The sequence below is a fragment of the Cervus elaphus genome, chromosome 19 (assembly GCF_910594005.1).
Source record: "Cervus elaphus chromosome 19, mCerEla1.1, whole genome shotgun sequence".
Taxonomy (NCBI): domain Eukaryota; kingdom Metazoa; phylum Chordata; class Mammalia; order Artiodactyla; family Cervidae; genus Cervus; species Cervus elaphus.
In genome coordinates this window covers 74,192,484-74,214,995 of record NC_057833.1, presented here as the reverse complement: position 1 = coordinate 74,214,995, position 22,512 = coordinate 74,192,484, and the positions used below count along the sequence as shown (strand labels likewise).

The window sequence follows — 22,512 nt, the reverse complement described above, 5'->3', positions numbered from 1 at the left end:
ATTGACTCTATTTGTCACTTCCACTGTATAATCATAAAGGATTTGATTTAGATCATACCAGAATGGTCTAGTGGTTTTCCCTACTTTCTTAATTTAAGTCTGAATTTGGCAATAAGGTGTTCATGATCTGAGCCACAGTCAGCTCATGGTCTTGTTTTTGCTGACTGTAAAGAGCTTCTCCATCTTCGGCTGCAAAGAATATAATCAATCTGATTTCGGTGTTGACCATCTGGCGGTGTCCATGGGTAGACACTTCTCTTGTGTTGTTGGAAGAGGGTGTTTGCATTCTCTTGGCAAAACTCTTGAAGACCTACAAGACCTTCTAGAACTAACACCCAAAAAAGATGTACTTTTCCTTATAGGGGACTGGAATGCAAAAGTAGGAAGTCAAGAGATACCTGGTGTAAGTGGCAAATTTGGCCTTGGAGTACAAAATGAAGCAAGGCAAAGGCTAATAGAGTTTTGCCAAGAAATGGATGGTGAGCTGATAAGAAACCAGAGGAGAAAGGCATCCAACATCTTCCTGGCAGCCAGAAGGGACAGAGCATGGTGGGGACCAGTGGATGGAGAGCCCAAACTGGGCACCCCTCCCAGCAGGGGCCTGTCCTCCCAGCCCCTGAACAAAAACAGAAAAGCCCCCCACCCCCAAATATTCCTGCTTAAAAATACTACTGTTCAATCTAATGTTCCCATGATGGGGAAAGTGTTAGTTGCTCAGCCGTGTCCGACTCTTTGCGGCCCTGTGGACTGTATGCCTCCAGGCTCCTCTGTCCATGGAATTTCCCGGGCAAGAATATTGGAGTGAGTAGCCATTCCCTTCTCCAAGGTATCTTTCCAACCCAGGGATCGAACCTGGGTCTCCTGAATTCCAGGAAGATTCTTAACCATCTGAGCCACCAGGAAAGCCCCACGATAGGGAAAGTGTCCTAAAATGAGAAGTTTTCAGCACATGCATAGTTGCATTATCTTCATTCATCAAAACGTGGAATCCCTCCATTTGCCCTAAGACATTGTATCTGATAGCTTCTCAGTGCTGGGTTGAGACTAAGAAAATATTAACATCCGTCTACTTTCTGAGAGGTTGTGAACACCAGGCCCTGCAGGCAGCACTGTGACCCCGAGACCATGGCCGCTGTCCCTCCCTCTGAACCACGAGTCCCTGTGCAGAAGTGGCCCTGAGTGTCCCCGAGGGTCTGATCGGGGAGGGAAGCATCCCCACCCTCAGAGAGCCAGGCAGGCTTGTCCACGCAGAACAGTGTGGCCTGTTGCTTTTGTTACTGTTTCTGCAGCCCGCCTCCCTGGGTTCCACTTTCTAACCTGGAGCCTGCAAACCCAGCGCTGTGGGTCCTGGCATCACCCACATCAGGCCCTTCCCTCCAGCACCCAAGGACCTCCCTTGGCCCTCAGGACAGCAGCAGTGGACATAGGCACATCTCTAGGACAGAGTCACGTGGTTGGATAGGAATCACACATGTGCTAGGGGGACATGGTCGTCCAGTTGCTGGACCAAACCCAGGCAGTGTCCAAGCTCGGGGACCATTTTCTCCTCCTTCACTCCCGCCCCACCCCATCTCTTCCCTCCCCTGTTTCTAAAAGGACCAACAGGAGCAAATGCTGTCTGTGCCTCCTGGAAGCCTCTGGCCACTAGCCCCCTCTTGGCTCCTGGGGTCTTCATGGAGGAGGGGCAGCTCAGAGACAGGGGTATAGGGGGTGGCAGGAATGAGTGATGGGGCTGGGGTGGGGCTGGCAGGGGGCATGGCGCCAGGGCCAGAGGCCCTGGAGTCCCTCGGGTTCCAGGCCGGCAGGATCTCAAGCATTGCCTGTCATTGCCCACAATGGTCTTGTGATGCAGGCAGGAAGCTGAACTCCGGAGATGTGGGTAATTGACTCCAACCCCGCCTTAGAAAGGACAAAACCAGAGCCCCCCTCCACCGCCCTGGTTCCACTGCCACCACCTCTCCCAGGAATGCCTGGGGGAGCAGCAGGACAGCCTGGCTCAAGGAGTCCACAGCTTGTCCAGGGCCACACAGTGGTCAGTGGGGGCCAGGCCCGAATCCGGCCCATGGACTACCCTGAGACTCCGCTGTCAGGGGAGGACAGAGGAGAGGCAGCGGGGGCAGTGGACATGGGTGTCGAGGTGACAGAGTTTGCTCGGGGCCACCATCTCACGTGAGCAAGTGAAGGTGGGGCGGGGGACGAGGCAGCTGGAGAGAGGACAAAAGCCTTGGGGCTCGGGAAGGGCACAGTGGCATCCAGGTGAGAGCTCAGAGGGGCTCCTGTCTGGGTCGGGACAGGGCTGAGCTCACCAGCCAGGCCTGGCCAGTGACCCCGTGTGGAGCAACAAGTGTGAGCTCATCGACACTTGTCTCACTGGAGCCTTCTTCCTTGCCTTTTTATTTCTGGGAGAAGCAAACCCCTCCAATTTGGGCATTGGGCAGCAGGACTGTCCTGAAGGAGGAAGGGACTCTAGTCTGTCTCAGGGATTTCAAGCAGCAGCCCAGTCCTAGGCAAATCTCCCGCCTTGACCCATTGAATCCCCATCAGACATCAGAGGCAGGACTCACAAGCCAGCAACCCAGGAGAATAGACTCAGCATCTGATCAAAGGGAAAGGTTGTTATATCTGCTTAAAAGCAGGATCCAGGGAGGGCAGAGACATTACTTTGCAAACAAAGTTTAGTAGAGTCAAAGCTGTGGTTTTCCCAGTAGTCATGCATGGATGTGACAGTTAATGATGGCTTACAGTGAATGACATGAGATTCATGATCTCCGAAGAAGATTTAGCTTTGGGATCAGGGATCCAGGCTTGATCACCCAAGGCTCTTGTGTGGCATAAGTTTTATTACAGTGAAAAAGGACAGAGGAACCTTCTGACTATCAGCAGACGAATGGATAAGGAAGCTGTGGTACATATACACCATGGAATATTACTCAGCCATGAAAAAGAATTCATTTGAATCAGTTCTAATGAGATGGATGAAACTGGAGCCCATTATACAGAGTGAAGTAAGCCAGAAAGATAAAGACCAATACAGTATACTAACACATATATATGGAATTTAGAAAGATGGAAACGATAACCCTATATGCAAAACAGAAAAAGAGACACAGATGTACAGAACTGACTTTTAGACTCTGTGGGAGAAGGCGAGGATGGGATGTTTTGAGAGAACAGTGTCGAAATATATATTATCTAGGGTGAAACAGACTACCAGCCCAGGTGGGATGCATGAGACAAGTGCTCAGGCCTGGTGCACTGGGAAGACCCAGAGGAATCGGGTGGAGAGGGAGGTGGGAGGGGGGATCGGGATGGGGAATACATGTAAATCCATGGCTGATTCATGTCAATGTATGACAAAAACCACTATGATATTGTAAAGTAATTAGCCTCCAACTAATAAAAATAAATGGAAAAAAAAATAGATGACATAAAAATATAACACCTAACAGTAATTATAAGAAAAAAAAATTAAAAAAAAAAAAGAAAAAGGACAGAGGAAACTTCTGACATCAACATTGGAAGGGGGGACAGAGAGTGCCCTCCTTGCTAGTCTTATCAAGGCCTTATATACTTTTACCAGACCTACTCCCACAACATACGTCTTAAGATAACAAGATTAGTCAGAAGGTTCTTGTTAAGAAGGAGAAACAGGTCCTGGAGCAAGATGCATTGTTGTTATATAATCATTAGTACAGAACTTAAGGAAAAACATAACCTTGAGCAAGATGAGTTTTGTTGTATAATCATTAGCTGTGGGCTTAAAGAAAATAATGTCTTATGTGACTAAGACAAAGCTGTGTAGAAAAAAAGTTTGTTCTTTTCTCCTGCTTGAGGGCCCTGGACTCCTTATTAACCTACCTAAGAATTAGCTCTCTCAGACCATAAAGAAGGCTGAGTGCCAAAGAACTGATGCTTTCAAATTGTAGCGCTGGAGAAGATTCTTGAGAGTCCCTTGGACAGCAAGGAGATCAAACCAGTCAATCCTAAAGGAAATCAACCCTGAACATTCATTGGAAGGACTGATGCTGAAGCTGAAGCTCCAATGCTTTGGCCACCTGATGCGAAGAGCTGATTGATTGGAAAAGACCCTGAGACTGAGAAAGATTGAGGGCAGGAGGAGAAGGAGAGGATGTGATGGTTGGATGGCATCAGTAGCTTGATGGACATGAGTTTGAGCAAGCTCTGGGATATAGTGAAGGACAGGAAAGCCTGGCATGCTGCAGTCCATGGGGTGGCAAAGAGTTGGACACAACTTAGCAACAAGGAGGTCAGAAGAGAGAAGCTGAGGGTGGGAGTACACTCTGCCAGCCTTAGGGGCCCTGGAAGAGAGCTTGGGAACCCCAGGCTTGAGTGGTGAGCTAGCTGGGTCCAGCCACCCTCCAGACAAGCCTCCCCACCGGATGATGGATGTGCCTGTGACCCAGCATCCCTGGACCAGGGAACGAGCTGTCCCTGAACATGGCCAGGAAGTCCATGGGGTCTCTGCGGATGCCTGTTGGGACCACTGATGGGATGCTCCGCAGACATCACTTCTCTCTGGCCTCCCCACAGACCCAGTAGGGCACCTCAGGGCATCCTGGGAAAGAGTCTGGATCAGGATATGGGAAATCGATTCTCTAAAAGCCAATTAACAAAATGACCTTAATTGACCAGTTTTCTGAAAGTCAATTCTCTAAATGAGCCATTTACCAAAACTTCAGACAGAAATTTTAAACCCGGTCTGGGCAGTTGGCCACCGCTGCCTGCCAGCAGGGGTAGGAGTGGGGGCAGAAAACTCTGGCCAGATACCTTAGCTAGGGTCAAGGGCACGTTCAGAAGAAAAGATAGCCGGTCAGGCTGGACCAATGCATGTGGCAAACAAGGCCACCAGAAGGAGAAAGTTTTGGCGACGCCCTGGGTTCTTCACAAATAGACCACGGGGTCCGTCTGGCACTGGGCAGTGGGTTGCAGCGAATGGAACTGGTTCTAAAGACAAGCAGAGGGAAGAAGTCAGGAGTGCGGTGGAGCCCACGGCCACTGCAACCTTAGGCTGGTCCCTCGCCCTCTCTGCACCTGTTTGCCCCATCTGGGTGGTAGTGTAACCGGAGGGAAAGGGACAGGGCACGACTTTTGAAAGAACGACACAGCCTAAGGACACAACATGAACCAGTTAGAATCAAATGGGACCAGGATGGTAGACAAGACTAGACCTCGATCCTCAATCGGTAAGTTAAATGACACACCCAGAGGTGCCATGAGAGTTCCAAGTGGAGTGAAGTCGCTCAGTCGTGTCTAACTCTTTTAGACCCCATGATCTGTAGCCCACCAGGCTCCTCTGTCCATGGGATTTTCCAGGCAAGAACACTGGAGTGGGTTGCCATTTCCTTCTCCAAAAGACCAAGGAGTGGGTGGTGGCCAAAATCCTGGAAATCTCCACCCCTTCCCCAAAATAGTTGGAATAACCCTCCCACTCATTAGCATATGAAATTACCCAGCCTATAAAAACTAACCATGCCACATTTCCTGGCCACACTCGCCCTTTGCAATGGCCCACACTCTATCTGTGGATTGTGCTTCTCTCTGAATCTGAAGAATCCACTTCTTACCTATCACTTTGTCTCTCACTGAATTCTTTCTGTGATGAGACATTAAGAACCTGAGCCTCATTAGGCCCTGAAACCAGGTACTGTGGGATTTAGCTGTGTTTGAGTCCCCACCATGTGGGTTCAAGTCCCAAGCAGGGTTTCGGCTGGGTTTGAGTCCCAGCACATGGGCTCAAGTCCCAGTCTGTGGTAAACAGTTTCAGCAGCAAGGATTCAATGGACCCCAGAGCCCAATAAGTGTCTGCAAGGTCACTGCGCACCAGGCTCCCCTGTGCCTCTGCCGTCAGACACGCAGGGCCACTTTTGGCTTCATTCACAAGATGGCCCCTCAAGGCATCCGGGCCTGCGTTCCAGGAAGAAATGACCCCTGCAGACACTCCCCTGCCTAGCCCTGGAAAAGGGGCAAGTAGAGGGGCTTCTGGAAGCCCCCAGAGGCAGGTCTCTCCTTCCCGCCTTCTCCTCCTGCTGTGTGGAGACACAGGGGATGTGCTACCCGCCTGTCACTAGCTGGCCACCACTCCCTCTCGGCCCCAGTCCAGCAGGCCCTCTCTACCTCTCATCTTCCTTCCCTCCCTCCCTCCTTCCCTCCCACCTTCTCCCCTCCCTCCTTCCCTCCCTCCTTCCTCTCTCGGCAGATTCTCTACAGCAGCCTCTCTTTCTGTCATTTCCAGCCCCATCCATGTCACCAAACTGCCCAGTCCACCCTCAGCCACATCTACCTTCTCAAAGCCCACCTGAGCCCTCCTAGCATCTAGTCTGATGATCTACACAGAGATGAACCTGAAGAGGGAGGGGCCCTTATTCCTCCTGGACTCCCCTGCCCCCGGACCCCCACAGACCAACGTCTTCCCCTGGGGCCTCCTCTGGGCTGGGGTTCCCCTGACAGTGCACATTCCCGCTGGACACACGTGGTGCTGGAGTCAAGGTCTCTCTCAGGGGTCCCCACTGTGCAAGCCAGTCATTGAGTGAACTCACAACCCACAGGGCACCCGCCTTTCCTGGGGCTTGATTAGCCCCACTGTGCACCCTTGAGCTGGTCACAAGTGTGGCCAAGTCACTGGAGCCCAACCTTTCAACCGTGTCTCTGATTTTGACCTCGTCATTACTCCTCTGTTCACTGGCATCTCCATCAGCGCGTCCTGGAGTGTCGTCAGCCTGTGTGCCTGCACAGGGCTGACGGTCTGTTCCAAAGTCTTCTCTGAGCCTCCCATGCCCTCTTGATTGGATCCCCAGAGCTGGCGCTCCTTGCTCTATCCGATCGTCCTCAGGCACCCCAGCCACTGCAGGGACAGGATGGCATTCGGATCCTGGGAGAAGAGCTCAGTTCCAAAGTCCAGCTCAGACTTTGGGTCCCAGATGGTGCTGTTCATCAGAACTCAGTCGCTCACAGCCAGAGGCGAGGGTGCCACCAGCGGCCACCAGAGAACCCCAGCTGCAGGTTCCACCTTCGTTTCTATGTCTTTGCCTCCCCCACCTCGCACACACCTGCGGGCGCTCCTCGCACACACTTCTGCTGACGGCCCTTCTGTCCCCAGCCTTGGGGTGCCCAGTCCCCAAGGGTGCCCCTTCCCTGAAGCCAGTGTCACAACAGTTGAAGCAAACCCACACCAGATGCCCCCAGAGCCCTGCACCACCTCACACCTCCTCTCTCCTAGCCCTGCTCCCCGCCCTGCTGGCCTGAAAGCCCCCCTCGCCTCACAGAGTCAGCCCGGGCTATCACAAATGTTACTCACCTCCTGTAGCCCAAGAGGTGTTAAGAGAGTCACACAACGAGTGAACAGGGGCCTCCTCTTCCCCAGCCCAGAAGAGGCCCCAGGGCGGGAGGTGGGCCAAAACAGGGGGCGGGTGGCTCATCTACACCCACTGGGAGAAGATGGGAACCCGCAACAGTGGGTGAGCCACACCCGGCACATGGACGGGGTCCCTGCGTGATCCTGTGGAAGTGGACACGAGGATTCAGCCCTGAGTCACGGGACCTCAGAGCCCAGCAGGGCTGCAGGGGGCCTGACATTGGGGGATGAGAGCCTTCAGGAGGAAGCCCTGGCAAGCCCTGCGCTCAGACTGTGCTCAGACTGCACTCAGCACTCAGGCTCCGGGAGCCCAAGGTGTCTGCTGGTACAGGGCGGGGGGTGTCTCTGCCTGGTCAGCCAGCGGCTGCCCCTTCCCCGTGCCTCCCTGGGCAGGTGGGCCCTACACAGAGACCACCTTTCTGTGGGCCCTTTTTCTGTTTCAAGGCCCCCAGGCTTCACTTCCTTCGGCTCTCACCTGTCTGGGAGGAAGCCGAACCGATGGATCCAAGCTGCACAGTCCCCAGGCCTCTCCGTGTCCCCGTCTTGGGGCTTTAGATGTGGAGAGAGGCCTGAGTTGCCTCCTCACTGCTGGCGGAGGGGCTGGGGCATGTCTGCCCTGCATCAGCTCTCAGATGCCTGGAGAGCCCCGGCCCAAGGTGGCACTCGGGGTTCTGCTGAGCAGACGCTGGCCCGAGGCTGGTCCCTGCATCTCCCGACTTCAGACACATGGCAGTTAACCAGCTGCATTGCGAGTCCTCAATGGTGTTCAAACTTTACGCACCTGGCCAGTGTCCATCCACCAGTCCTCCTCCTTCACTCATCTTCCTTTGATGCACTTCAGGATGAGTCTTGGCAACACTCTTTAAGAGAGAAAACCAAAGTCTAAAAGTCTGTCTATGGGGCAGGGGTATCTGGATACAGACTGCTGTGCCTTTTTTTCTTTTTTTTTGCTTTGCTAATCCTATTTGTTTATTTCCAAGAGCTCACCAGTTTAAAAAAATGAAACTCATTTATTTCAAATAAATAATACTTCCATGAGGTTCAGAAAGCCAAAACAATATACAAAGGTTTACATTAAAAAGTTTTTTTGCAAAGAGCTCAACTGTATTCTTTGTTCTTATCTTTCCTACCTTCTTTTTCTTGTTTTACAGATGCAGTATATTCTCAAACTTCTCTGTGAATACTACTTGGACTTTTATTTAAAACCTCCTTTAGTTCCCTGCATTAGCTCTGCTTGTCCCATTTATCTTGTGATTTCTCCTTAATGTTCCAGCCTTTCCTCCTGTGTCTAATGCTCCCCTTGTTTCCCGTTCATCTTTCTTTTTTCTGTCCATAAAAGTAATGACGGTACATCTTTAATATTAAAGAAATAGGCTATAAAAAAGTTCATTCTCAGAATTGGCTTTAGTAAAACCTCATTCGTGCTCCTTTGTGGGTGCATAATGAAGTTCCATGAGCTTGTTCACCTTCCAGTATTTCTCACTGACCAATTCCAAAGAGAAAGAGCCTTTTAACACATTGAACTGGCCCCTGGCTGTGGCTATGTAAATGGCATATTGCTTCGTACTGGCTGTATCAAGGTTCATCTGGCTTGATTCTCCTTTGCTTCAAAGTTCTTCTAAAGCTAACCTCACAGCCAGATGCTTGGATAAGTGATCAACAGTGGCATTACCTGAACTCTTCATGTATCTTGTCTGTGCACCGTCATCTTTTTCCATAAACGAGGGATGAAGCCTCAGTACTAATTCAGTTTCACTAGCATGTCCATTACTGGGTCAGATGCCACTTTTGCATTGCTGTTATCAAGTTCAAGCCCAGAATCATCAGATGTTTTGGTGTGCTTGTTACTAGGTCCTGCTTCCAATTGCTATACATGGATGTTTTACTGCAGTGAGAGCTGTCTCCATTGACTTCTGTTTCACTATAATTTTCAATCTCTTACCTCACTGTGGTCTGTTCACGGCCTATGTCTTCAGTCCTTTCTCAATGCTGTGACTGAGTGCTTGCTGAGGGTTATGCTTGTTGATTCTAGCTAACGTTTTTTCTTGATGAGCTTCACACTCATCATGACTTGGTTAAATTTTGCTGATGAGTGCATCAAAGTTTAGGTCTGATCTTAGTGATCTTTTGGAAACTAGCTTTTCCTGACAGGTTGTTGTTCAGTCGCTCAGTCATGTCCAACTCTTTGTGACCCCATGGGCTGCAGCACGCCAGGCCTCCCTGTCCATCACCAACTCCCAGCGCTTGCCCAAACTCATGTCCATTGATACCATCCAGCCATCTCATCCTCTGTCGCCCCCTTCTCCTCCTGTCTTCAATCTTTCCCAGCATCGGGGTCTTCTCTAATGAGTCAGTTCTTCACATCAGTTGGCCAAAGTATTGGAGCTTCAGCTTCAGCATCAGTCTTTCCAATGAATATTCAGGGTTAGGATTGACTGGTTTGATCTCCTTGCAGTCCAAGGGACTCTGAAGAGTCTTATCCGACACCACAATTCAAAAGAATAAATTCTTCGGTGCTCAGCCTACTTTCTGACGGGTAGGGCATTCTTTATTGCCACCTCTGAGGGCTGTGACAATGCAATCCGCAAAAAAATGATATAAACACTCTTTTGTAGTTGTGGTGTCCTTCAACCTATCCAAACAAACTGGGCGCATTAATTCACTGTGTAGACTTCAAGGTGAAACCACAATTTCTAAGCCATCTGTTATTGCCTCCTGAGGTGTTCGTTCTAATTCATATAAACTGTGTTCCCAGGTTTTGCTTAATGGCTGAGTTCCGTTTGTCTGCACAGCCGGAGAAGTTGTGGCTCCTGCCCCAGCCCGGGGCTCCACTGGCCGCAGCTGGAGCAAGACTCGGGTACAAGCCTCAAGGCACACTAAGGCAAGCCTCAGCTTCTGCAGCGAAACTCTCTCCTTCATCTTTTGAAATGAGGCAACAAAGTTTCACTGGGAGCTGCGTGAATGAGCAGACCTCATCTAATGGCAGATGTTGCTTAAAAGTGATGGGAGAGAAGCTGGTTATGAATCTGTGGTTGGGGGTGGGGGTGGGGGAGCAGGGGCCAAACACCAAACTGCTAAAGGCCTGACTCTGAAGCAGTAACACCCAACTAGCTGTCCTCATTCTGTCTAGATACTTTGTTCAATTTCTGTAAAGAAGAAATCTTTTGTTTTCAGACTGGCAAATAAACATTTGGCTGCCAGATATTCTCCATGAAGGAGTTTGGGGTCAACACTTCACCACAGGGAGCTTCAGTGGTGAGGCCTGCAAAGGAAGGACATTGCTAAGAGAGACAGCAATGAATGAAGACCAGCTCAGAGCAGGGAGCAGACCCCTCCCCCTGTGCATGACGTCTATACCTGCAGGCAGCAAGGAATGCATCTGGCGCTCCCCAGGGTCAGCCCTCAGCCAGGGGATCGGAGTCCTCAGAGAAAAGACCCAACATCCTGCCCTTTGTCCTTGGAGGTCCCATGCTCGGAGTGCGAGGCAGGTCTGAGCCCCGACACTCTGATGAGATCCTGCATGTGGCCTTTCTTCACCTGCCCTCTCACATCCCCTGGGCCACCTCCCGGGGGTCCCATCAAGTGACCCACCTGTACCCACGTCTGCCTCCAGCTCTGCTTTTGGGGAACCCCCAGCTAACACACATCTCATAAAATAGTTGACCAGCCTGGATAGGAAAGGAACTGTGGGGAGAACAGATACACGTGTATGTTGGTCTGAGTCCCTTTGCTGTTCATCTGAAACTATCCCAACATGGCTAATTGGCTATATGCCAGCACAAAACAAAAAGTAAAAAAAAAAAATAAAGTGACAGGCATGGAAGCTCCCATGCCTGCGGTGACAGTGACAGCCTCAGGAGTTCACTGCCCACTTTTCCGTCTATTCCTTCTGTTCCTTGTGAACCCTGTGTCCTGAGCACATCTGACCAACTCCAAAAGCACAACTTTAATAACAGAGACTCTTTTAATGTCTACCCAAGAGAGATGAAAACGAAGGTCCACCGAAAGATCGGACACAAGTGTTCACAAATGTTCTGCAGCTTGACTGCCAACAGCCAGGAGGTAGACGTGACCCAAATGCCATCAACAGATGAGAGGACCAGTGTGTGTCCACTCACACGATGGAGAACCACCGCACCTTGAGAAGAAGTGAAGTGCTGCCTGCTGCCCTGGGTGACATTGGAAACGTGTTGGGTGACCGACATACATGCCGGATGGTTTCCAATACAGTAAATATCCAGGTGACAAACCCACAGACAGGAAGCTGATTCATGGTCGCTCAGAGCTGAGTGGGAGCAGGAATTAGCTGAAAGGGGCAAAAGGGATATTTTGAGGTGATGGAAATATTCTAAAAGTGGGTTACCCAGATGGCTGTGAAAGTGAAAGTGTTAGTTGCTCCGTTGCATCCAACTCTTTGCAACCCCATGGAGGACTCCTCTGTCCATGGAATTCTCCAGTCAAGAATACTGAAGTGGGTAAACATTCTTTTCACCAGGGGATCCTCCCGACCCAGGGATCAAACCCAGGTCTCCAACATTGCAGGTGGATTCTTTACTGTCTGAGCCACAAGAGAAACCCACTGATGGCTATACAATTAGGTAAATGTACTAAAAATCACCAATTAAATACATTTCATACCAGAGAATTTTTATGTTTCTTTTTTTATTGAGGTATTAGTAACGTACAATATTATATACTTACAAGTGTACAATAGTGATTCACAATTTTTAAATTATTTTATTTATTTTATTTTTGGCTGTGCTGGGGGTCTTCATTGCTGCATGGGCTTTCCTCTAGTTGCAGCGAGAGGAGCTACTCACCAGGCGTGGTGCAGGGGCTTCTCATTGCAGTGGCTTCTCTTGTTGCAGGGCACAGGCTCCAGGGTGCACAGGTTTCAATAGCTGCAGTCCATGGGTTCAGTAGTTGTGGCTCATGGCCCTAGTTGCTCCGTGGCATGTGGTATCTTCCCAGATCAGGAATCGAACCCATGCCTCCTGCATTGGCTGATGGATTTTTTTTTTTCACCCCTGAGCCACCAGGGAAGCCTGTGATTCACAATTTGTAAAGGTTTTACTCCATTTATAGTTATTATAAAATATTTGCTATACTCCCTGGGTTGCACAAGATAGCCTGGTAGCTTATTTCATACCTAATAGTTTGTACCTCTTAATCACCTATCCGTCCGTTGCCCCTCCCCCTGCCCTTTCCCCATGGTAACCACTGGCTTGTTCTTTGTATCTGTGAGACTGCTTCTTTTCTGTTATAGTCACTAGTTTGTGATATTTTTTAGAATCCACATACAAGTGTCATCGTAAAGCGTTTGTCTTTCTGACTTATTTTACTTAGCATAATGCCCTCCAAGTCCACCCATGGTCCTGTAAATGGCAGCGTTTCATTACTTTTAATGGCTGAGTATTTTTCCATTGTACATATGCATCACAGCTTCTTTATCCATTTATCTGTCAATGGACACTTAGGTTGCTTCCACACCTTGGCTATTGTGAATAGCACTGCTATGAACAGTACATGGAGTGCATGTGTCTTTTCTAGCTAGTTTTTTTTTAACACAGGTGAATTTTAATTCAGATGGTGAAGCCACCCATGGGCGCCCATCGCCTCCCTGGGGTGGCAAAGGGAGGGGGCAGTGGGGCCTCGTGGGGAGCCCCCGGGGCCACAATCATGCACCTGTGCTCGAAGGCAGCTGCTGGGTCATCACTTCCCACCGCCGCCTGCGATGTGGCCGCATGGCCAGGCCTTCCTCGCTGTCATTTCTGTAACTCAAACAAGAAGAACTTAAACAAGAGAGAGTCAGCCGAGAGGGAGCCCCACACGGGGTCCTGGCTGCAACGGGAACATTCTGTCTGGAGCCCCCGCGGTTCTCTGCGTGTGCAGGGAGGCGGCGTGGCAGCCACACTCACAGTGGGCATCTGTGCCCCACAGGCACCCTGGATGGGCTGTGACCCCAGGGGCATGTCTGCAGAGAGGGGAGGGCAGCCCGGCTGCACTCTGCAGCCTCGCTGTGCCACCTCCGCCAAGGCCTGCAAAGTTCCCCTGCCCACCCCCCAGCCCACCAGTGTGGGAAGCACCAAAGCGGTAACCCCCATCCCAGCCCCTCCTCAAGGCAGGGCCTCTGCCTGCCAGTCACTCCCCACCACCCCCACCACCCATCACCGGCCCCCACCTGGTGCAACCACTCCAGGGTCCAACGCCCCACACACAGGAGGGTGGAGAGGGTGATGACTGGTCCCAAAAGCACAAGGAAGAATCGTGAAGCGGGAGCTTGAGCAGCATCCTTCTATCTTCTTAATGTGATTTATCCAACTTTATATAAAAATAAAAGGAACTTTGAAAAGCAATTTTTTTTTTAGCCATTTAAGGCTTGATTCTAAGTGTAAGTAAATTCTCTCAGACTGTTAAAACTGCAATTACTGATTTTGTGTGAATGATTCTTCTAACACTTTAAACTTCTTGCACAGCAAAGCAGACAAAACACACTCAAATATAATTATCACCAAAATTATGGCTACAGTTGCACAAAAATAGCTCCTAATCCATCCTGTTCACTTTCATTTTTGTGTTTATTTCCAGACTTGTTTTTAAACCCTCCTAACTTAGACCCCTGCTTGTTGTAAAGTCTTCCTGGAATGTGAGTAATGTTAGGTTGACACGTCCTGGGGTTGTGGAAGTCCTCCAAGACCCAAAGGGAAAGCATTACCTGCTCAATCAATATTGTGATCCTGGGATGAACCATCCACCCATTGGTTGATTTTTCACTTTTCAAAAAATATTTATTCATTTATATATCTATTTCTTTGGCTGTGCGGTATCTTAGTTGTTGCACTTGGGATCAATCTTCATTGAGGCCTGTGGGATCTTTTAGTTGTGGCATGCAGGTTCTTAGTTGTGGCATGCGGGATCTAAGTTCCCTGACCAGGGATCAAACCTTGCTTTGGGATCTCAGAGTCTTAGCCATTGGACAACCAGGGAAGTCCCAATTTTTGACTTTTTGTTAGGAAATTGTCAAATATTTATCAATGTCGACAGAAGAGCATAATAAACATCCCAGTGCCCATCATGCTCACGGCCATTGTCAACACTGACCAATGATCCATGCCTCTGTCTACACCTGCCTGTCACATGCAAAGATCCTGAGGCAGGAGTGGACCCGTGTGCTCCAAGCTTGGCTGCGGGGGGGCTCGGATCCTTGAGGGCCAGGGTGAATGCAGTCCGGACATCCCTCAGGTGGTGCTTTGAGTATGCTATAAGCCAACAGAAGGCTCTGGGCCGCCCTGACCTTTTTACATTATCCGAAGGTGGGGGGCAGAGTTTACAGATAAGCGAGGGGAGAGGCCGGAGTGACGGGTGGACTTTCAGTGCAGTTCAGTTCAGTCGCTCAGTCGTGTCCGACTCTTTGTGATCCCATGGACTGCAGCACGCCAGGCTTCCCTGTCCATCACCAACTCCCAGAGCTTGCTCAAACTTGTGTCCATCAAGTCGGTGATGCCATCCAACCATCTCATCCTCTGTCTTCCCCTTCTCCTCCTGCCTTCAATCTTTCCCAGCATCAGGGTCTTTTCTAATGAGTCAGTTCTTCACATCAAGTGGCCAAAGTATTGGAGTTTCAGCTTCAGCATCAGTCCTTCCAATGAATATTCAGGACTGATTTCCTGTAAGCAATGTGGGAGGCTGCAGTGACCCATAGAGTGTGGTTAGGTCAGACACAGGGATGTAAACTCAGATGTGGCTCATGAAGATGTAGCTGGTTACACAGAGAAATGTTCACAGATACGTGTCTGCACACGGGTCAGTGTTTCCCCGTTCAGTCAGCTCAGAGGGCCTGGAAGCAATGACCCCAGCAGCAGTGAGTAGGCTTCTCAAATGAGTCTCCAGTGAAAGGAACCAGGGCCCCTCCTGGAGAAATGGCAGGAGATAAACAAGATGTGCCGGGAGCATTTGTGGTGCCAGAAAGAAGGAACATGCTGAAAACAAAGAACAAAATCACACCCTGATCAAGTTATCGGCATCGGCTCATTACTGTCACAAATGGACCACAATGATGCATGATAGTAACAATAGGTGAGAACAGGGAACCGGCTCAGGGCTGAGAAAGGAGTACAAGGTTCTTTATTGTCACCCTGTTTATTTAACTTATATGTAGAGCACATTGTGAGAAATGCCAGACTGGATGAGTTCCAAGCTGGAATCAAGATTAGCGGGAAAAATATCAACAACCTCAGATATGCAGATGATACTACTCTACTGGCAGAAAGTGAAGAGGAACTAAAGAATCTCGATGAGGGTGAAAAAGGAGAGTGAAAAAGCCGGCTTAAAAACTAAGATCATGGCATCTGGTCCCATCAATTCATGGCAAATAGAAGGGGAAAAGGTGAAAGCAGTGACAGATTTCTTCTCCTTGGGCTCTAAAATCACTGCAGATGGTTACTGCAGTCATGAAATTAGAAAACGATTGCTTCTTGGCAGAGAAGCTATAACAAACCTAGACAGTGTGTTAAAAAGCAAAGACATCACTTTGCATTTGTAGATAAATGTCTATATAGTCAAGGCTATGGTCTTTCCAATAGTCCTGTACGGTTTTGAGAGCTGGACCATAAAGAAGGCAGAGCGCTGAAGAACTGATGCTTTCAAACTGTGGTATAGGGGAATTCTCTTGAGAATCCCTTGGATGGCCAGGACATCAAACCAGTCAATCCTAAGGGAAATCAGTCCTAAATATTCTTTGGAAGGACTGATGCTGAAGCTGAAGCTTCAATAATTTGGCCACTTGATGCAAAGAGCTGAGGCATTGGAAAAGACCGTGATGCTGGAAAAGATTGAAGGCAGGAGGAAAAGGGGACGACAGAGGATGAGGTGGTTGGATGGCATCACCGACTCGATGGACATGAGTTTGAGCAAGCTCTGGGAGTTGGTGATGGACAGGGAGGCCTGGTGTGCTACTTGCAGTCCATGGGGTCTGAAGAGTCAGACATGACTTGGCAACTGAACAACAATAACAACAGGGAAAACTGGGCACAGGGCAGATGGGAACCTCTGCACTATCTTCACAGTTTTCCTGTAAATCTAAAATGTAAAGTCTATTTAAAACAAATGGCAGTTCTGACTGCTCGGGGCATCAGAGTGGAAATGTGGGGAGGTGGGGCTTCCACGGGCAGAGAAGCCTCAGCACCACTGTCAGGGTCTTCTTCTTGGGGTCGGGGAGGATGTGTAGATCTCGGTCCTGTGGTCCTGCTGCCTCTCCTCGGAAGTCCCAAACCAACAGAGCTGTGTCCTCACGTGTCACCAGGAGAGGCGGTAGTGAGCAGGCCCCTCCCAGCTCGGTGGCCCCAGCCCCAGGTGGGATGTCCCAGGGCAGCCCCTGGATCCGGGGCTGTCCCGGGGAGGTGGGTGGCCTCAGCTGTCCGCTGATGTGACGAAGCGCGCAGAGCGGGGTGCAGGGTGACCTGGGGCAGGAGCCCCTGTCACCTGTCGCCTGGGCCACAGACTGGTGGTCCAGGCTAATGCACTCGAAGCCACTTTCGGGCCAGGCCACTCGGTGCTTCAGCTTTTATTTGTTCTCAATGCTGCCACCCAATTTTGGGGTCTCACAGAGAAACACCAAAAAATAAAGCATGGTCAGGCTCTTCCCCAGCCCTGAGCCTGCTAGCGACACTCCCCAGGCCCCAGAGGTCCTGTCCCTGCTGGATGTCCGGCCACAGGCCCCATCAGCCCTGGGTTCTCAGATGCTGGCAAAGGCTCCAGGAGTGGGCAGCGGGATGTGCCCACCTGCAGTCTGAGCCTCCAGGAGCAGCCCAGCTTCTCGCAGCCCCTGGGTCCCTGGCAGAGGAAAGCCAGCGGAGGCCCCAGCCGGGACGCCCCTCTGCTCCCCAGGGTGCAGCCCCAACCTCGACAACCCAGGAGTGGCTGCAGTTGGGTCATCACCCAGCTCCCAGACTGGATCTTGAGAGCCGAGTGGGAATAACCTTCCAGGCAATTGGCTTCTAGGCTTCCATGAGGTGGATTTACATCTGCTGTCACTGAGAGTGTTCGCTGCGCCCTGAGATACTAGCTCACGAGAACACAGCATAGATGGTATTTATTTATTTGTTGGCTGTGCTGGGTCTTACCTGCGGCACGAGGGATCTTGGTTGCATCGTGAGGGATTTTTTCAATGTGTCACACAGACTCTATTTTTGGTGAACGGGCTTAGTTGCTCCACAGCATGTGGAAACTTAGCTCCTTGACCAGGGATCAAACATGCATTCCCTGAATTGGAAGGCAGATTCTTTACCACTGGACCACCAGTTTATGTGGTAAATTACCACACATAGAGGTAACTTAAAGAGAAAACAAATTACTGAGGTGTGCTGCAGTCCATGGGGTCCCTAAGAGTTGGACACGACTAAGCAACTTCACTTTCACTTTTCCCTTTCACGCATTGGAGAAGGAAATGGCAACCTACTCCAGTGTTGTTGCCTGGAGAATCCCAGGGACGGGGGAGCCTGGTGGGTTGCCCTCTATGGGGTCGCACAGAGTCGGACACAACTGAAGTGACTTAGCAGCAGCAGCAGCTGACGTCTTATATGAATGATCAAAAGAATTTCGCAGCTTCTGGGCTGGAAGGCAAGTCCCTCAGAGAGGCAGGGTGGGAGTCTGGTACAGCCCCAGAATTGCCAGCTCAAGCTGGGGAAGTGGGCAGGACAGAAGGCCCTTCCTCAAAACATACCCAGGGTATCCACCATACCACCATGAACATGCCTGATCTTGTCTCAAAACAGCCCCAGGGAGGGACTTGGGATAGGTGGCCAGCCTCCCACTGAGGGCCTGGAAGGGCAGGCCAAGAGGCCAGAAGAGGCAGCCTTGTGAACACTTGGTGGCCACGTGCTCCTTGCAGTGAGGCTGCCCCGAGGGCAGCTATGGACACGCCTGGCTCTCTACACGCCCTTGGAGGTGGGATGCACGGGGCTGAGGGTGGCATAGGGGACACGGATGACCAAGGCTGTGGGGTGAGGCCCCGGGGTGGGGTCCCTGGAGCAGGCTGTAAGGGCTGTCTCCCCTCTTCCCCACCACCCTCATCTTCCTCCCCTCCCCATCTTCCCCCTCCCCCAATACCCCAATCTCCCCCTCACCCCCAGCTGCAGCAGGGTCTGCCTGGAGCTGCCTGTGACATGGGCCATGCCCATACAGTTAGCCAGGGCAGGACACGCAGGGCCTCCTGGTTCCCCCACGGCCAGAGCTGCATCCCCCCTGGCAGGAGTTCCAGCCTCTCCCCACCAGGCCCATTGTTTCCGTGGGGCCTGGTTCTGGTGGGAGTTGGGAGGAGGGCTCTGTGGGCGCGGGGGTAGGGGTGGGGGGCTCAGGGCCCAAGCGCTGCTCCTGGAACATGGGGGGCGGCTGGTGTGGGGTACGGGTGCCACATCACCCAACCAGTTCCCTCACGTTCCCCACCCCCTGGGGCATTCCTGGGACAGAAGAGGGGGAAATAGGCTGATTCCGGAATCTTCTGTGAGCGGGACGCTGGTGCCAAGATCCTTTCAAAGAGCAGGAAAGCCTCGGCCAGGGTGGGGCTTTCCTCCTGTTTTCAGGGCCTGGTGCCCGGCCACAGGCCCCACTCGTCTGGATCTTCAAAGGAACCCAGAGCTGCCCGAGTCCTGGGCACCCCATCTGGCTCCTTTGGGTCTCACGGTCTGAGGTCTGAGAATTGGCCCTCTATTCTCAAACCTGGATGGTGACCCCTGGCCCCAAGGCCTCCAGGGGACAGGAGTCAGCGACTCTGGGCCCTGAGGGGCAGTGACCTCTGCAGCCTCCGCCCGCATCCTGTCTGTGGCCAGCCTTGACCATCACGCCAGGTCTCCAGACCCAGCAGGTCGTGTGGCTTAAATGCCTCTTGCCCGAAGCTGCCAGACTTTCCCATGTGTCGGCCGAACCCCCCAGAGCGCTGGCTGCCATGTGCAGGGTCTCAGCCCCATTTCACAGCTGGACCTTCCTCTAAGTGGCTGTTTTGTAAGAGTCTGGCTTAAACCTTAAGGATGCCGCCGAGGACAGGACTCAGGGACCCAACCAGAGGACGGGGCCCAGGGGAGCGTAGTGCGGGGAGACCAGCGCCCATCACAGCAGCTTCTCCCCTGGGGTTGGGGGGCGTGCATTCTGATGAATGCACTGGGGCCACTGGGGAGGCTGGTTGGTGGCTGGCCGCCTCGTCTTTGGGAAATAGCCGTGTTCTCGCTGGAGTGGTTTGAAATCAATGGCATGGATGGTGGTGGCCAGACGTGGTAAACGGGGTCCTCACAAGCAGGCCAGGGGTGCTCTGTCCTTCCTTATGGACACTGACTTGAGTGGGGGAGCCTCCCTGCACCTCAACAGCTCGATGGCGGGCAGGGGGCACCCCAGGCTTGTATCTTTCCCGACTGGAGACGTGAGTCCCACCCCCGCCCCAGCACAGGCCTACACACTCATGCACATGACAGGCGGGCCTCACTCCCCGAAGGGTAGGACTGGGGCCCCTCAAAGGCTGTGGCCATGGGGACCCTGCACCAGCTCCCGGGAGTGAAGAAGGACACCCGTGTCTCACAGATGTCATCCACAGAAGCCCTGGGGTGGGGGCGGGAACGGGGGCTTCCCCTGGGTCTGACCCCTCCCCATCAACACTCCAGACAGTGGGAGCAGCCCCATGTTCAGGAGACCTAGAGAGGCAGAAGGGGTCACCAAGAGAGCCTCTAATCCACAAGGGGTCTTTTGTGTGTTCAGTCTGTAAACTGTCATGGCAGGTCCTGCGTCCAGCAGGGTCCTGCAACCAGGCTGGGGGTCAGGTTCTCTGTGGATGGAGGCAGGTGCTGGCCGTGTGCAGTCCAGAGGGGCCAGGAGTGATCAGGAGCCTGGGGAGGTCCTGCAGAAGACCGCAGCCTGGACAGCTTGGACAGCAGAGTCATTCTCTCTCTGTCTGGAGGCCTGGAGTCTGAGATCAGGGAGTGGGCAGGACTGGTTCCTCCTGAGTCCGAGGCAGGTTCTATCGCAGGCTCCCCCCACTGCTGGGGCTTTGCTGACAACCTTTGGGGTCCTTTGGCTTGTAGAAGGATCACCCCAATCTCTGCCTTCATTTTTGCATCACGTCTTCCCATGTGCCTTAGCTGTGCCCAAACTTCTCCTCTTTATAAGGATACGGTCAAAATGGACCAAGATCTGTCCAACAACCTCATCTCAACCTTGACCATCTGTAAAGGCCCTCTTTCCACATCAGGTCATGGACACGGCTGCTGGGGGTCAGGACTTCAGCCTTCTTTGGGGACACAATCCAACCCGTAACAAACAACAAATCTCAATATATATGTATCTTCAAGTTGCAAAGAGTGCTTTGGAGAAAAATATGGAATCCCCAAAGCAACCTAATTATGTTTCAAAATATTAGTCGTGCACTGTAATGCGGACACTGTTCTCTGCTACTCCTCCGCTTTGTCTGCAGCCCACCCTGGCTGTTCTCCCTGCTTCGGGGTCTCACGGGGGGATTGGGGAGCATGAACCCTGGAAGCCAGGCTGACCAGAGAGGGCAGGGGACCGGGGCCATGACACTGAGCCCATCCTCCCCCCAATGAAGAGATACTCGGTGCATTTCATCTGTACTCAGAGCAATCAGAAATTTGGGGGTTTGCAGTACTGAGCAAGACCGCAGCATCGAGGCCGAGGTGGCCATCCTGACGGCTTCCCCTGCCACCTGAGAAAGCCCCTTGGTCCCTCTGACCAGTCAGCGCCGTAGCCCCCTGCCACCACCCGCCAGCCAGGCCTCGGACACTGCAGATGCATGGAGCTACTGCAGAGGGTCTGGCTCTGGGATTCAGGCTCGAATGTGTCCTCCTGGCCACGGGCCCTGCCTGACCACAGATTGTGCGTGGCCGTGTCCAGCAACTGCTCCCCCACCCCCTCCCGCCCTGTCCCTGGAGCTGCTCCAGGAGACCCGTCACGACATCTTCTGAAGAATCGGACCTGTGGGCCAGGAGCAGTGATTCTCAAAGGATGCTGCCAACCTGAGGCACCCACACCCCCCACCCACTGGAGAAAATGTGCTTTGAGGGGCCAGGGGAGGTGTGAGGATCTGGAGGGAGACATGATCCCTCCCAGCCAGCCTGCAGCCTTTTAAACCAGGACAGGCGGAGAGCCGGCTCATTGGAAAAGACCCTGATGCTGAGAAGGATTGAGGGCAGGAGGAGAAGGTGGCGACAGACGGTTGGATGGCATCACTGACTTCATGGACATGACTTTGAGCAAACTCTGGGAGATAGCAAAGGACAGAGAAGCCCAGCGTGCTGCAGTCCATGGGGTCACAAAGAATTGGACACGACTTAGCGAATGAACACCACCAAGGAGAAGCCAGGGCCGAGGGGCCAGGGACCAGCTTCAGCTTGAGCCAGAAGAGGCTTTAAATCCACTTTCTGGTCCCGCGACCCTGAGTGGATGCCTCAGCCCTCGCATCTGCTGCTGAAGGTGTGTAGCGGGACAGGTGACCAGAGGCCAAGAGGGCTGAACAGGAGCGCCCGCACCCCTGGGGCCCCTCTGTAGACGGGGATGCCATGTCCCTTTGAAACAGCACTGCACACGTTTCTGGAAAGTTCGGTAAATATTCTGAGAACACTCAGTGGGTTCATCTTACTTGTTAGGGGTTTTGTTGTTTGTTAAGATGCCCTCGAGAAGGGCATGGCAACCCACTCCAGTATTCTTGCCTGGAAAAGCCCATGGACACAGCAGTCCAGTGGGGTGCAGTCCACGGGGTCGTGAAGTCAGATACGACTGAAGCCGCTTAGCACTTAACCACTACATCCTAAACAGCTTTACTGAGGTGTGATTGACACATAGGAACTTGCACATATTCAAAGTGCGCAGTCTGATGCGAATGCACATTGAGAGCCTCTCACCACAATTGAGAGAATGAGCATCTCGGCGCCCCCAACCCCACTGTCTCCAGGCAACCACAGATCCGATGGCTGTCACTAGGATGAGTCTGCGTTTTCTGGAAGGTACACGTGTAACTGCACAGTACAGGCTCAGTTCTGCCGCATGTTACTCACTGCCTGGAGAGCCATTCACACTGTAGCATCATCCTTCACGAGATGGGTGCCCACAGGTGTGTCTCCGTCCACCTCCCGGTAGACAGGGGT

General features: G+C 52.0%; 1 pseudogene; it reads right to left on the bottom strand.

Moving 5' to 3' along the window:
* Positions 1 to 8,787: 8,787 nt before the first annotated feature.
* On the bottom strand, positions 8,788 to 19,887 carry LOC122675239 (annotated as a pseudogene).
* Positions 19,888 to 22,512: the final 2,625 nt, after the last annotated feature.